Raw genomic sequence first — 12,659 nt, 5'->3', positions numbered from 1 at the left:
CTTCTACATGAAGCTTTTCCAGGTCCCTGACTACCTGCTAGTGGAATGCCTCCTAAAAGCTCAGTCGTTTTCAGTCATGTCTGACTTTTCATGACCCTATTTGGGGTTTTCTTGGCAAAGTTACTGGAGAGGTTTGCCATTTTCTTCTCCAGCTCCTTTTACAGATGCGGAAACTGAAGGAAACAGGGTTAAATGACTTGCCCAGAGTCACACAACTAGTAAATGTTTGAAGGCATATTTGAACTCAAGAAGATGAGTCTTCCTGATTCCAAGCCCAGTGCTCTGTCCATTACACCTTCTAAAAACTACCTTGTGTTAATTTTGAATGTAATATGCATATATGTATACATATCTGTGTTGTCTGTAAGTACCTTAAGGGCAGGGTCTGGTTCTGCTTTTTCTTTGTATCCTCAGCTCTTAGCCTAGTGCCTGGCATGTAAAAAGCACTTAATTAATGCTTGTTGATTGAGTGACTCAGTTGGGGGTGGGGGGAGATGTCCATGGAAGACAAGCTTTGCTAGGAAAAAGGTTAGTCTATGTCTCAGAGAGTCTGGTCTCTTAACAGCCCAACAACTGGGAAGAGATAGAGAGTGAAAGGCAGCAGAAAGGGAGAAAGTGGTAAAGTGGGAAGGGATAGGGCAAAGGGCAAATACCTAAAGAGGTACACCATGCATGACAGAATCATTCATAGACTTAGGAGTAAGCTAGCACAGCCATCCTGCTCCCTTCATTTTATGGGTAAAGAAACTGAGATCTACAAAATTACTCAATTTGCCAGTGACTCGAAGTTAATAAGTAATTGAACTAGTTTTGAACCCAAGTCTATTGACTAAAAATCCAAAATTCTTTCTATTGTTCCACATTGCTTCCCTTGGCACCTGGGTGTGATATCCAGAGCTGACAGGGACTGAAGGAGTGATACAGATATCCTCCATGTCAGCACTCAGAGACAAAACACTGAGTGCTCTTACCTATAGCTCTGGCTGCCTCTAATCACTACCAACAGCCCCAAATTATAAACCCCAATTACTATCCCTTTTCCAGATTTCATCTTCTCTTTTCTCCATTTACTCCCCCAAGAATTTTACTTATCTCCCTAAGTTCTACTTGCTTTTCTTCTCCTATAAACATCATCCATCTGATTTTCAAAGTCCTTACTGCCGTATCGAGCCCCTTCTCCAAGCTACCAAATCCCTTTTCATCCACTTACATAGCCAACCACATCTTTCTTGGTATTTTCCCACCTGCTTCTGACTTGCCTTTCCCTTGTTCCTTACCCTAAGTCATACCAGTCCTAGGATTTCTTCTATCATCCAATATCAGTCAACTTTCCTTTCTTAGGCCTAGATTCTTCAGTGTTTGTGAATGTATATTTGGAACAAAAGAAATGTGACTTGGCAAAAGTTGATGAGGAAAGGGAGGAATATTTTATTTGTAGCAAATTGCTGTGGATAAGAATTTTTGAATAATAATTATACATGGATTCAAATTTCAGTTTATATTCAATAGAAAGATTTTATTTTAGGGCCCCTGCCTCCTCTTGGGTGGGTGGCTACTTTAGTTATGCCCTACCATCATACTCTTACTAAAATTTGCTACCCAAAAAGGACTTCATTAATATATCCATACTAAGCTATATATAAAAAGCTATACTAATATACTAAGATATTATCTCCCAGAACTGGCTAACTATATTTTAAATGAGACTAAAGTAATGAATCTCTAATTGTAGAATTTGAGGAATCATAAACGAATGGGAGATATATTAGAGGCCAAGCGTTATCTTACCTGTCACCTAAAATCAAAGTGTGGAACATCAACAAAATATTTCTAATGTCAAATCTCTGACCCTTAAATACAACCACCCTCCCCTTATTGTCTCTTAAGAATAAAAAACCACTTCTATAAATCCATTTCCCATACCCTTTTCTATAAGGAACACGTCAAAGAAACACACCCTCACCTTACATGTCTACCCTATCCCTTACAATGTCCAAAACTTACCAGGTTCTGCCTTTGTAACTCTATTGGCTTCTAAGAATGTCCAGGTGCTTGCTCTCTGTAGCAAGTTGCATAAATCCTCTTGATATGCCATAGCTTCCTGGTTCTGGGAGCTTTCCCTGCTCTATACAGTCCCTGGATTTTCTGGATAAATTCATAGCTTTGATTTTATTTTGGAAGACCTTGAAAATTAAGAGACATCTTGATACAGCCGCTGTCCATCATATATATATATATATATATATATATATATATATATATATATATATACACACACACACATATATATATATACACAGTATATGTATGCATGCATGTATGTGTGTATTCTATTATGTATTATTCAAACAGTGGAACCCAAGAACTAAGAGGTGACAAGTATAAAAGTCATGAGAGATGAAAGACTAAGGGAAAAAAAACTGATGAACTGATGACTACCACCTGGAAAAAGTTGGAGAGGGAAACAAGCAGAGTGAAGTAACAGAAGAAGGGGTGAAAGGAAAATAACATTAATAGGTGAGTAAGAACAGATGAGCAAGGGTGAGAAAGGGAAGCCACTTACAGAGAAAAGCAATAATAAAGATGGCATTGCACTGAAGAAGTCTAATGTCAACAAGAAAACATTGAACTTGGCTTATACTAGAAATTTTAGAGCAAGAGTAAGTTATGAGGTTTCTAAGCCAAGGGATACATGCACGTGTGAGATATCCAGATGGCTGTTTATCTTAAAAAGGATATAACCATAATCTGTAGGATTTTCAGCTATTTCTGAATTCAAGTTCTGTTGAGATACAAACTTAAGGTTTATTTGTTTTGTTTTGTTTTTAAATTACTGATAGAAATAGGAAAACCTAATCATGATATGTAGTACTTAGAGATAGGAGTAACAGGACACACGTTTGTCTTCTGTTAGCTACTCACACAACTGTCATTCCCAACTGTTATGGAACTTCTGGTTGCAAAATTCCATCCTTAGTAACAAGAGAGTCAAAACAGTCCCTCCCTCCTAAGGTCTGATCACAAAACTGTTTCGTAACTATGTTCCCTCAAAAAGTTCCATAATCTGCTCCTCTACACAAATTAAAATATTTCCTGAAGGTTAAAAAAAATGAAAACCTCTAATAAGCAAATGTGTTAATCTCTTTTCTTCATTACAAAAACATGGTATTTTCTAATTGTCTAAATTCCTTACTAAAGTTTTCTTTGACTTTTTCATTCTCTTTTAAAGAAACATTTTTGTGAAGCCTCTAATCAGGCCTTTTACATAACTGCAAACTCAGTCCTTGATTCTCTTTTGTTTAAGGATATCTTTTAAATAATGGATTTTTTTCTGTTAAAAATCTCCACTTCAAGTTTATTTTTCTGTGTACCTTTGCTCTTAGAGCTTGCTTCTTTTCTTATTTTTCCTAAAATTTTTATCCCAAATACATTTTTATACAAAGGAGTTCCACAAGTAAATGTCATCACTGTTGTCTGTGATTACATATTATCCTAACAAGCTGTCATTTCATTTTAAAATTTTAAGTGGAAAATAAAATTTTCACTTTGTGTTTATGAGATTTGTCTACACTGAAACTTGTGTAGCATTATACCAAGCAACAGGGGTTGGGGTAGAAGGCTTGAATAATCTCTGTGGAGCTCTGCCATGATATCCTTAGATTTCACTTGTAAGAAACTTAGCCTTTGAGAATTAACCTCTCCCAACTGATAGCTACAGGAAGTCCTCCTTATCCTAGCCCTGCCTTTTCACTATCATAGGATTCCCTTTAATTTAATAAGCTTTAATTATAATTTTCCTGTGACAGCTGTGGACATGCAGTAGGAACACTATGGATGTAAGCAAGGCTGAGACCATCTAGTGACATTAGAAAGTGAAGATGGACCGGTGAAAAATCCTCTGACGCATACATTTGTGGAACCTTTATGCCAAACTGTATTAGAGGACAGGTTCATAGGAAATAAGAACATAGATTAAATTTTCCTATGGTAAAATTACAAATTTATTATAAGCTCTCAAATTGTAGTTTTTGTGTTCCTAAGTAAGGATAGAGAACATAAGCAATTGTATAGAGCAAAAAGCCAAGCATTTCAGTTTCCTCATCTACAAAATAAAGAATAATACTACTAATGTACCTCAAAGGGATGTTTTAAGAAATGACTAATTAATATTTATTAAAGTGTCTGCAAATAACAATTGCTATAAAAGGACTAAATACCAATCCCTTTCTCCTTCCTTCCTTCCTTCCTTCCAGTATACATAACCAGTCTCCTTTATTCTGGTCTCACATGCTTCTTTACTGGTACCCCCATTTCTTTCTTCACTTATATAGTAATTAAATTCCATTTTAAATGAGCATTCATTTCCTTCATCTTGAAAACTCTTGGCTTGTACCTACTTGCTTTTCTTCTGCCCTACTTTTCCTTTCCTCCTTTGCCTTTAAACTTCTTATTAATGAATATTCTGACTCCCAGGACTGTTTCCCCCTCTGCTTTCTCTGAAGCTGTGTAATTTGGATATTTGCCCCTTAAATTCCATTAAAATTGCTGCTACTATTAATATTTACAAGTGCTTTGAATTCTTTGGATGAAAAGCACCAAACATTCCCCCCTGTTTGTTCTGTCCGTGCTACCTTACTCATTTAACATTGGTATTGTTTCTCTTCTGGCAGATTAAATTTAGACTTGTCATCGTCAAAGATATCAGTAACCCAACACATATTTATGATATCACTTCCACTTAAATCACTTCTCTCTTTTAAAGTTTTTTTCCTTGTGATTCTATTTGTCTTTCTGTCGCACCTGCAACATTTGGGTTTTTAGTTCCTAGGATTCAAAGGTCCTAAATTGAGGGATTCTTAACCTGGAATCTATGACTTAAAAAATTGATTTTCATTATAATTGGTTTTCTTTATAAGCTTATTGTTTTATTTTATGCATTTAAAAAACATTATTCTGAGGAGTCCATAGGATTCACCAGACAAAGCGATCCATGACACAAAAAAGATTAAGAACCCCTGCCCTAAATGATATGGATTTCTGCATCACTTTCAAAAGTTTCCTGAAAATGGAGACCTTTTTTTATAATATACTGCTCCTACATTATATGAGAAATGCTATTTTGGGTCAGATCAAGGATGCTTGGAGCCCAAATATTCTTTTTCTGACAGTAACAACAAGGGACATGTTGTGGGAGAGTATGGCTATCTTCTGCTACATCAACTTCAAAAGGTATTACAGCACAAACATTCCTATCTTCCCTTGATCTGGCACACTACCACCAAATTAATCTTCCTTAAATACCACTTTGATCATGTCATTCCCTGATGCAAACATCAACAGTGACTTCCCCCTGCCCACAGGATAAAGTCTTAACTCCTTGGCCTGGCATTGAAGGACCTTTACAATGCATTCTCAACCTACCTTTCCAGCCCTATCTCCCACTGATCTCAAACACAAACCTCTCACCCCAGCTAAACTAGTATACACATTGTCTAACACAACCTTACATTTTCATTCCTCAACATTTTTAGAACCACCGCAGTCTCCCTCTTGAATTTCTCCTTTACTCTTTTTCAGTTATTCAAGTTCTACCCATCTTTCAAAAGCCAGATGAAGCCTTGCTTCTATGATCACCCAAGCTTTAAATAATCTCTGCTTCCTCTGAAGGCCAACATTTATTATACATATCATTGATTAGTTATTGGCAGTGATAACTATTGTATGTATATGTGCTATTGTATATATATACACACAAATATTACATATAAGTGTATATGTACATAGATGTATACATTTATATACATATGTATGTAGCATTGGCTCCCATTACTTGAAGTCCAGGTATGTTACATATCACCCTTCCCCCAGTATTCTGTGATACTCTTAGGGGAGGTTTTAGGGATATACAAGCTCTACCATTAGCTCTAGCCCCCCATGGTGCTCCTTAAGTATAGGGGTTAGATCTCCTGCACCCCATTCCCATTTAATCAATAACAGTCATATTAGCTTTTACACAGGAATATTTACTTCAAAGATATAATAAAATACACAGATATACTCTGCAACATGTGGTTGGCTTAATCCCTCCCCTACACTACCTCAGTCTCTGAGAAGTGGAAGAGGATTCAGTTATAGCTTAGCTCAGTTCCTATTTGGCACAATCCCAGTTCCAAGTCCAAACCCCGCCTGGGCTCAAGCCTCAGGCACTCTCCCTTCTCAGGGCTTCCGTGTTAGAATGGCTAACTGAAACATCCACCTAGAATCCTGGTTCCAAAGTTGCCATGTCTTGATTGCTAGTTAGTGGGCCTCACTATCTGCAGCTGAAACTGAGGACAAATGAAACAGAATAAAAACAAACACCTGCCCCCTCACCCACCTGTTTTTCTGAGAGTCAAAGGGTAAAAAGGAAGAGAAAGAGGAAAGGTAAGACTGGAACACATTTGAATGCTTTTGATCTTTTTTTTAGGAGACTAAAAAAGTATCTTTTTTGCAAGAGAAAAAATTACACCAGAAAGTGCTTTAGGCAGGAGATATCTGACTTACTTGCCAAATGGAAAGAAATAGCTGTCAAAAGCCACACTGAGACCATAAACTCATTTATAAAATCTTATGAATAGGATGATGAATGATTATGAAGAGTATTGTCTCATAAAGTAAGGAGAACCAGTAAAGGCTAAAACCATTTTTAAAAAAGTATAGCAAGATACCCAAGTAAGAAAAATCACCCCAAGGACATTTAAGGAAAGCACACAGGACAAAATTGGAAAAGATTTGTCAAAATCATTGAAACAAATTGCTTTCTCCATCTAGGACAGTGGAACCACAACACTTAGACCCTAACATTATAGTCTCAGATGTGCTTGTAGAGGAGATAGAAATGGCACTAAAGAGAACAAAGATGGAAAAGCAGACAATTTGTGTATATATGTAGAGTGCTGGAGGTAATAGAATTATGAGGGCATTGAAGTATCAGTATACAAGATATCTGAAAGAAGGGAAGATAATTAAGGTCCCAAGAGAACATCAGTAGCTACTGATCTATATGTCTACTCTCCCATGTATAGAAAATCTTTAAAAATATATGTATATGTATGTATATATATGTGTATATGTATATACACACATACATACCTATTTAGAGTATCCTTAATGAGGGTATTAGTAAGGAACAAGCAGGCTTTCAAAAGTGATATTTAACAATCTTTACTATTTCACAATTAACTGAAAGATTTAGAGAATATAAGATTGCACCCATTTGGTTTAATAAAATGCTGCCTTCATGCTCCTTTACAACATAGTGTCTCCCATCTGTATGTCAAGACTATTCAAGATTCCTTGAGAGATATAGCAGTAGAAAGTACACTTTTCAATGAACACAGGATCATGAATTTTAGAAGAAACATAAAACAAGATGCTTGTCACAGTAAGGGAGGACATCTAGCATAAAGTCCAATTTAAAGTGGGAGTTCCTGTGGATGATGAAGTCCTCTAGATGTTGCTGTTTGTAGATGACATTGTGCTTGTTGCATTAAGCCCAAGAACATCGCAGAACCTCCTGGAAGAGATCTGTAGTTTCTAAAGGAGTTTATCTTTATCTTGCCTACACAGAAAGGCCAGGTAGATAAAAAATGTCTCTCGTCTGAATTATAAAATATATTTGCATAGGTGTCCTATATAGCTTGCCCACCAGTATGTACGTATGTGGGCAAGCTATATAGGATGGATAGTGAGTTGGGCCTTAAGTTGATGAGGAGGAAGAATGAGATGGATTGCCTTCAGGTAATTGCTAAATTACTTTGCTCATAAAAAGCAAAGGTCCATCTTTTTAATATCAAAATTTTACTGGTATTTCTTTATGACATCCAGGAATGAAATAAAATATTCTCTGAATAATTAAAAATTAATATCAAATAGAGGGTGATAGAAGACAGATGTAACCAGGCTTCACCATGTAACCAATTATGAACACCAAAGAAGAGTCAAAGTTGTTATCAAGGAATTGTATGATAAGAAGAGTTAGGAGTTAAGGTTGACATGTGCACAGCCAGAGTGCTACATTGGGACCCTTATAATGTTTGGTGAAAGCAAGGAAGGTCTCCACAACATTGTATGGACCTCCTATGGCAAATTTATGGGAGGACATAGACAGCTGTCTCACAGGATGGACAGGTATGGATGAGTTGAAATCTGCATCATTGTAGGGAACTTCCAAATCAATGATATTACAGGTTCATTTGAGTATTTTTTTCTTATTTTTATTCTTTCTTCTAGTTTGGCGGTAACTTTGATCTTGGCCCTAACAAGTCTGTGGTCTGCCTGCAAAGAGAGTTAATTCCGGCATGACTCCCACATCAATAATGAGTCATTTCCTGTCTGTTCAAATATAATCAATTTCTTTTTTGTATACTATTTGTTTCTGTCATGTTCAATACCTCTTATTTCTTTTATGGAAGAAAATATTCATAATATAGTTGTAAGACTTTTGTATAATCCATAAGCCTTTTTTCCTTTCTCATTTCTTATTCCTGAATCATATTTTTCAATATCTTTTTCACCATCTTCTCAGTGCTTATTTATGCATTGAAATCAGCAAATATTAAAATATATTTTAATTTAATTTGGAGAGTCTTAATGATTTCTTCCTACAGTTCCTCTACCTTTTCAACCTTTTCTACCAGATGCTGGTACATAAGCTACCGTTATTTTCATGGTAACCTAGTAAACCAAACCTTTACTATGAATGCTGCAATATGTATTGAAAAAAATGTCCCATGAAAAGATATTCCTTGTTGCCTTTAATTCAGGCTAAAACTAATTGTACCAAGTCTTTTGTTTCTCTGGGGAAAACCTGTGCGCTATTTAGCTGTGACTTCCCTTTGTTTTCATTTATAACATATTTGTTACAAGGGATGGCTTCTAGTGGGGCAGAGCTAATGATTTGCTGGGTTTAATGATGTCATAGCTATATATTAAATGCTATCTATAGTCATAGCTATGTATAAAAAAACTATATATGAAAGAAGTATTAACAAAACTTTTTTTCATTTGAAGGGAAAAAAGGAAGTTGATATAGTCTGTTCCAGGATAGGATAAATTTCCAGAGCTTTTTCTCTTCTGGTATAATTTCTGAGACTCTACTTGAGTTACCACTATGTCACAATACAACATTAGATTAGGGTTTTATTAAAACAAGCCTTATAATGCAATGTAAATGTTAAACATTATTATTGTCTCCCTGTCTTTGAACTTCAGTTTCTTCATCTGAAAATGAGGAGTCTAACTCTAAGATTCCCTCTAGCTCTGAAGCTATGATCCTGTAGTTTACTTGCTCCTGAGGTGGTAAGAGCACACATGCGATGTTTCCACTGTAACAGATAATAATAGACCACTATAGAAAGATTGGCAGATCTATTGTAGTTCACTTACATATGTCATCACCCTTCCAGTTTAATCCTTAAATGTTCCTGGAAGCTCCAACAAGGCTTTGTGCAGATTTTTCCCCCTTCACTGCTTTTCATTGTTTTATTTGAGTATTTTTTAAGAATATAGACAAAAATCACAAGGGATGAGAAGGTATAGATAATGTCATGATCTGTTCCAGTGGAGGGAATATCATCATTAATGACACCATGAATCTTTTGAAATACTGAAGTAAGAATGTGATGATTAAGGTAAATCATAAAGTAGCAAAGAGCTCCATTCTTTATCACTTATTTCAAAGAAAAGACATCCAGTTTAAAAAATTGGCAGAAAAATATTAAAGATAAAAATATCTAATTATGCTTCAAAACATCATTGTATCAGGGATCTCACCAGAGTGGGTAGCTCTCTGCCTGGTGCAGGTGGTAATTCATCTATACTTGCTCATATTGTAAGATGCTTGTTGATGTCTTTACATAAAGATTCCATAGATTCTGTTGGAAGCCTTCCTCTAGGTCTTTTGGCATTTTGTAAATAGCAGTGTAGGTCTTAGGTTACCTTGCTAACCTAGATTATCTTTGGTTATTTTGGTTTATTCTATCCCACTCTTCCTTCATGATTGGTCCACCTCCTTTTCTAGATGGATACCCCCTTGATGATGTCTTTTTTGGATCTTTTCACATGCAAGTAATTGTTGATGTTAGAATGCAGCTTATTTAACCCAGCATGCCTTTTGAATCACCTGAAATTTGTATTCTTTTCAGATTGTAGTGTTCCCGTCCATATATGCTCATGAAAAGAACATTGGTGTTAAAAAGATAGGCTAGAAGAGCTAGAAAGAGAAATTTCATTCAAAATAACTGCAGAAACTGTAAAATACTTGGTAGAATGTCTTAGAAGATTTAGGATATAAATAAATCTAACTACAGAACACTCTTTTTAGAAATAAAGACACAAATAATTGGAGAGCCATCAGTTACTCATGGGCAGGTCAAGTCAGCATAACAAAAATGCTAATACTATCCAAATTAATTTACTTAGTGCTGTGCCAAACTCCCCAAAGAATATTTTATAAACCAAGAAATAATAATAAAATTCATATGGAGGAATAAAGCATCAATAATCTCAAGCATAATAATGGGAAAAAAAGTGGAAAGGAAGAGTGCCAGATCTCAAATTTTATTACAAAGAAATAAGCATTATTATAGTTTTTTTTTTAAAAGAAAGGTGTATCAGTGGAACTGATTAGGTACACAACATAATGAAGCACACCAACCTAGTAGTCCAGTGTTCTATAACACCAAAGATCGCAGCTATTAGAGTAAGCACTTGAGGGGATTGGAACAGCAAATGGTAGTAGGAATTCAGTGAACCACACTGACTCCATCTTGTGACTTAATTCTAGAACTAGCTCAGTTCCCTTTCTATTCAATTATGGGTCTAGTCCAATTTCTGTATTAGAAGAAAACTTATTCAGTTGTGAGAATTGTGAGCAAACCTTATTATATTGTTTAACCCTAGCCCTGCATGGCTTGGAAGTTGTACCATCTCTACCTGCTGCTTAGAGATCCTCAACTAAGCCCCTGGGTTATGCTGACTAGAAACCCGGTCAAATCTGGAGATTGATGCAAGGAGTTTTCTCACAATATACATCTCAAGCAAGTGTGTATGTGTGTGTATATACACAAATATATTTACAAAGTGAAGAAATATATATGTAAAATATATGTGCATATATTTTATGTGTGTGTGTATATGTGTGTGTGTATGTCTATCAGATTTCAAAGTGCTTTAATCACACACTCCAGTTCTTGTACTTGTCCCTCCCCTGTTGTAATGTGTTTGAAACAATTGGCAAGAGTCTGTCTATCCTAGCCATGAAATATTCATAGAAGGTCTCTAAGACTTCATTCCCTATGCCCCAAGACTATGAATGTAGGGTGAGATGTGTTTAAAATTTTTTCAACCTTTTTTTCTACCTCTTTTACCTTATATTCAGACAAATATGGTACTGAGTTCTGACTATCCCTTTTTTGCTTGTTCTTTACTGATCTCTGGTTGAATGAACATATGCCCCTAAATGGATGTATCCAGGCTTGGAAGCAATCTTACAACTTTGAGAGGTATGAAGGTTCTGGCTCCTTTTGGTCAGAGATAACTGAAACCCTTGGGAGAAAGTCATGGTAGCTACTCCATTGCTCTTGGAGAAGTCAACTACTAACAAGAGAATAAGTTTGAGTGCTGGTATGGCTTGCCAGAAGAAACCTGCTTTGAGAGAGGCTGTACAGAGCCAAGGTGAAATGTAAAAAACTTAATCCGCAGTCCTGGAAACTACTTTATTTTCTGATGAAGTTTTAAGTATCAACCTCCTGGAACATATTTATTTTTGGAAAATAAGAACCACAGTAATTTTGCAACATCTTGATTGAATAATCCCCCAACCACCTGGTGGCCTAATATTAGAAAGTTCCCCAATCCCTACTGAAAAAGAAATAAAATATAACAAACTATGTAAGGACATAGTAAAACAGATGGTCTAATCCACTGTTGAAACAACTACTTGCTGTCCTTGGATGAGTTTCTGCAGTTTTGTCTAAAAGGACTTCCTTTATACTTGTAAATGTAGTTGATCATTTGTCTTTGCCTCCTGCCCTGGAACAAGGAATGTTTTCTTATAATAAGTCCTGCCAGTTGCCTTCCAAATACTACTACTTTTTCCCTTTAAAGCAGATTTAAAATCGATTTAACCTCACATCCCAGTTCTTGCCTCCCTGAGGCATCATTTGTGAGGGGTTTGAAACAACTGGATGGTCTGTTCATCCTAACTATGGAGGACTCATAGAAGGACCCTAAGTCTTTATTCCCTATGCTCTATGACTGTGAACATAAGGTGAGATGTGTTAAGCATTTTTTCCCTAGAACTTTACTTTCAGACAAATATAGTGCTCAAATCTGGCTGATCCTACTCTTTTCTCTACTCCCCTCTCCCTCTCTTGTGAGATGCTTTACTTTTTCTTCCTAAGTTGCTACAGAATACTGCTGACTGATTGTGGACTCTAAGCCATCCTGTAATGTTATAAGAACCAAATCTGTACCCTGGGAATCTGAGGTTGCCATTCTGTGAGAGCAGTATATCTTAGCATACTAATGAATTTCTTTGCTTTCAGTTTGGCCTTCTATCTTTGACTTAGAGTCATCAGACCTTCCCTCTCCCACAAATACACCTCTGCCAAGAGGTT

Source organism: Trichosurus vulpecula, chromosome 1 (assembly GCF_011100635.1).
Source record: "Trichosurus vulpecula isolate mTriVul1 chromosome 1, mTriVul1.pri, whole genome shotgun sequence".
Classification (NCBI taxonomy): domain Eukaryota; kingdom Metazoa; phylum Chordata; class Mammalia; order Diprotodontia; family Phalangeridae; genus Trichosurus; species Trichosurus vulpecula.
Note: the sequence above shows the minus strand (reverse complement) of the source record.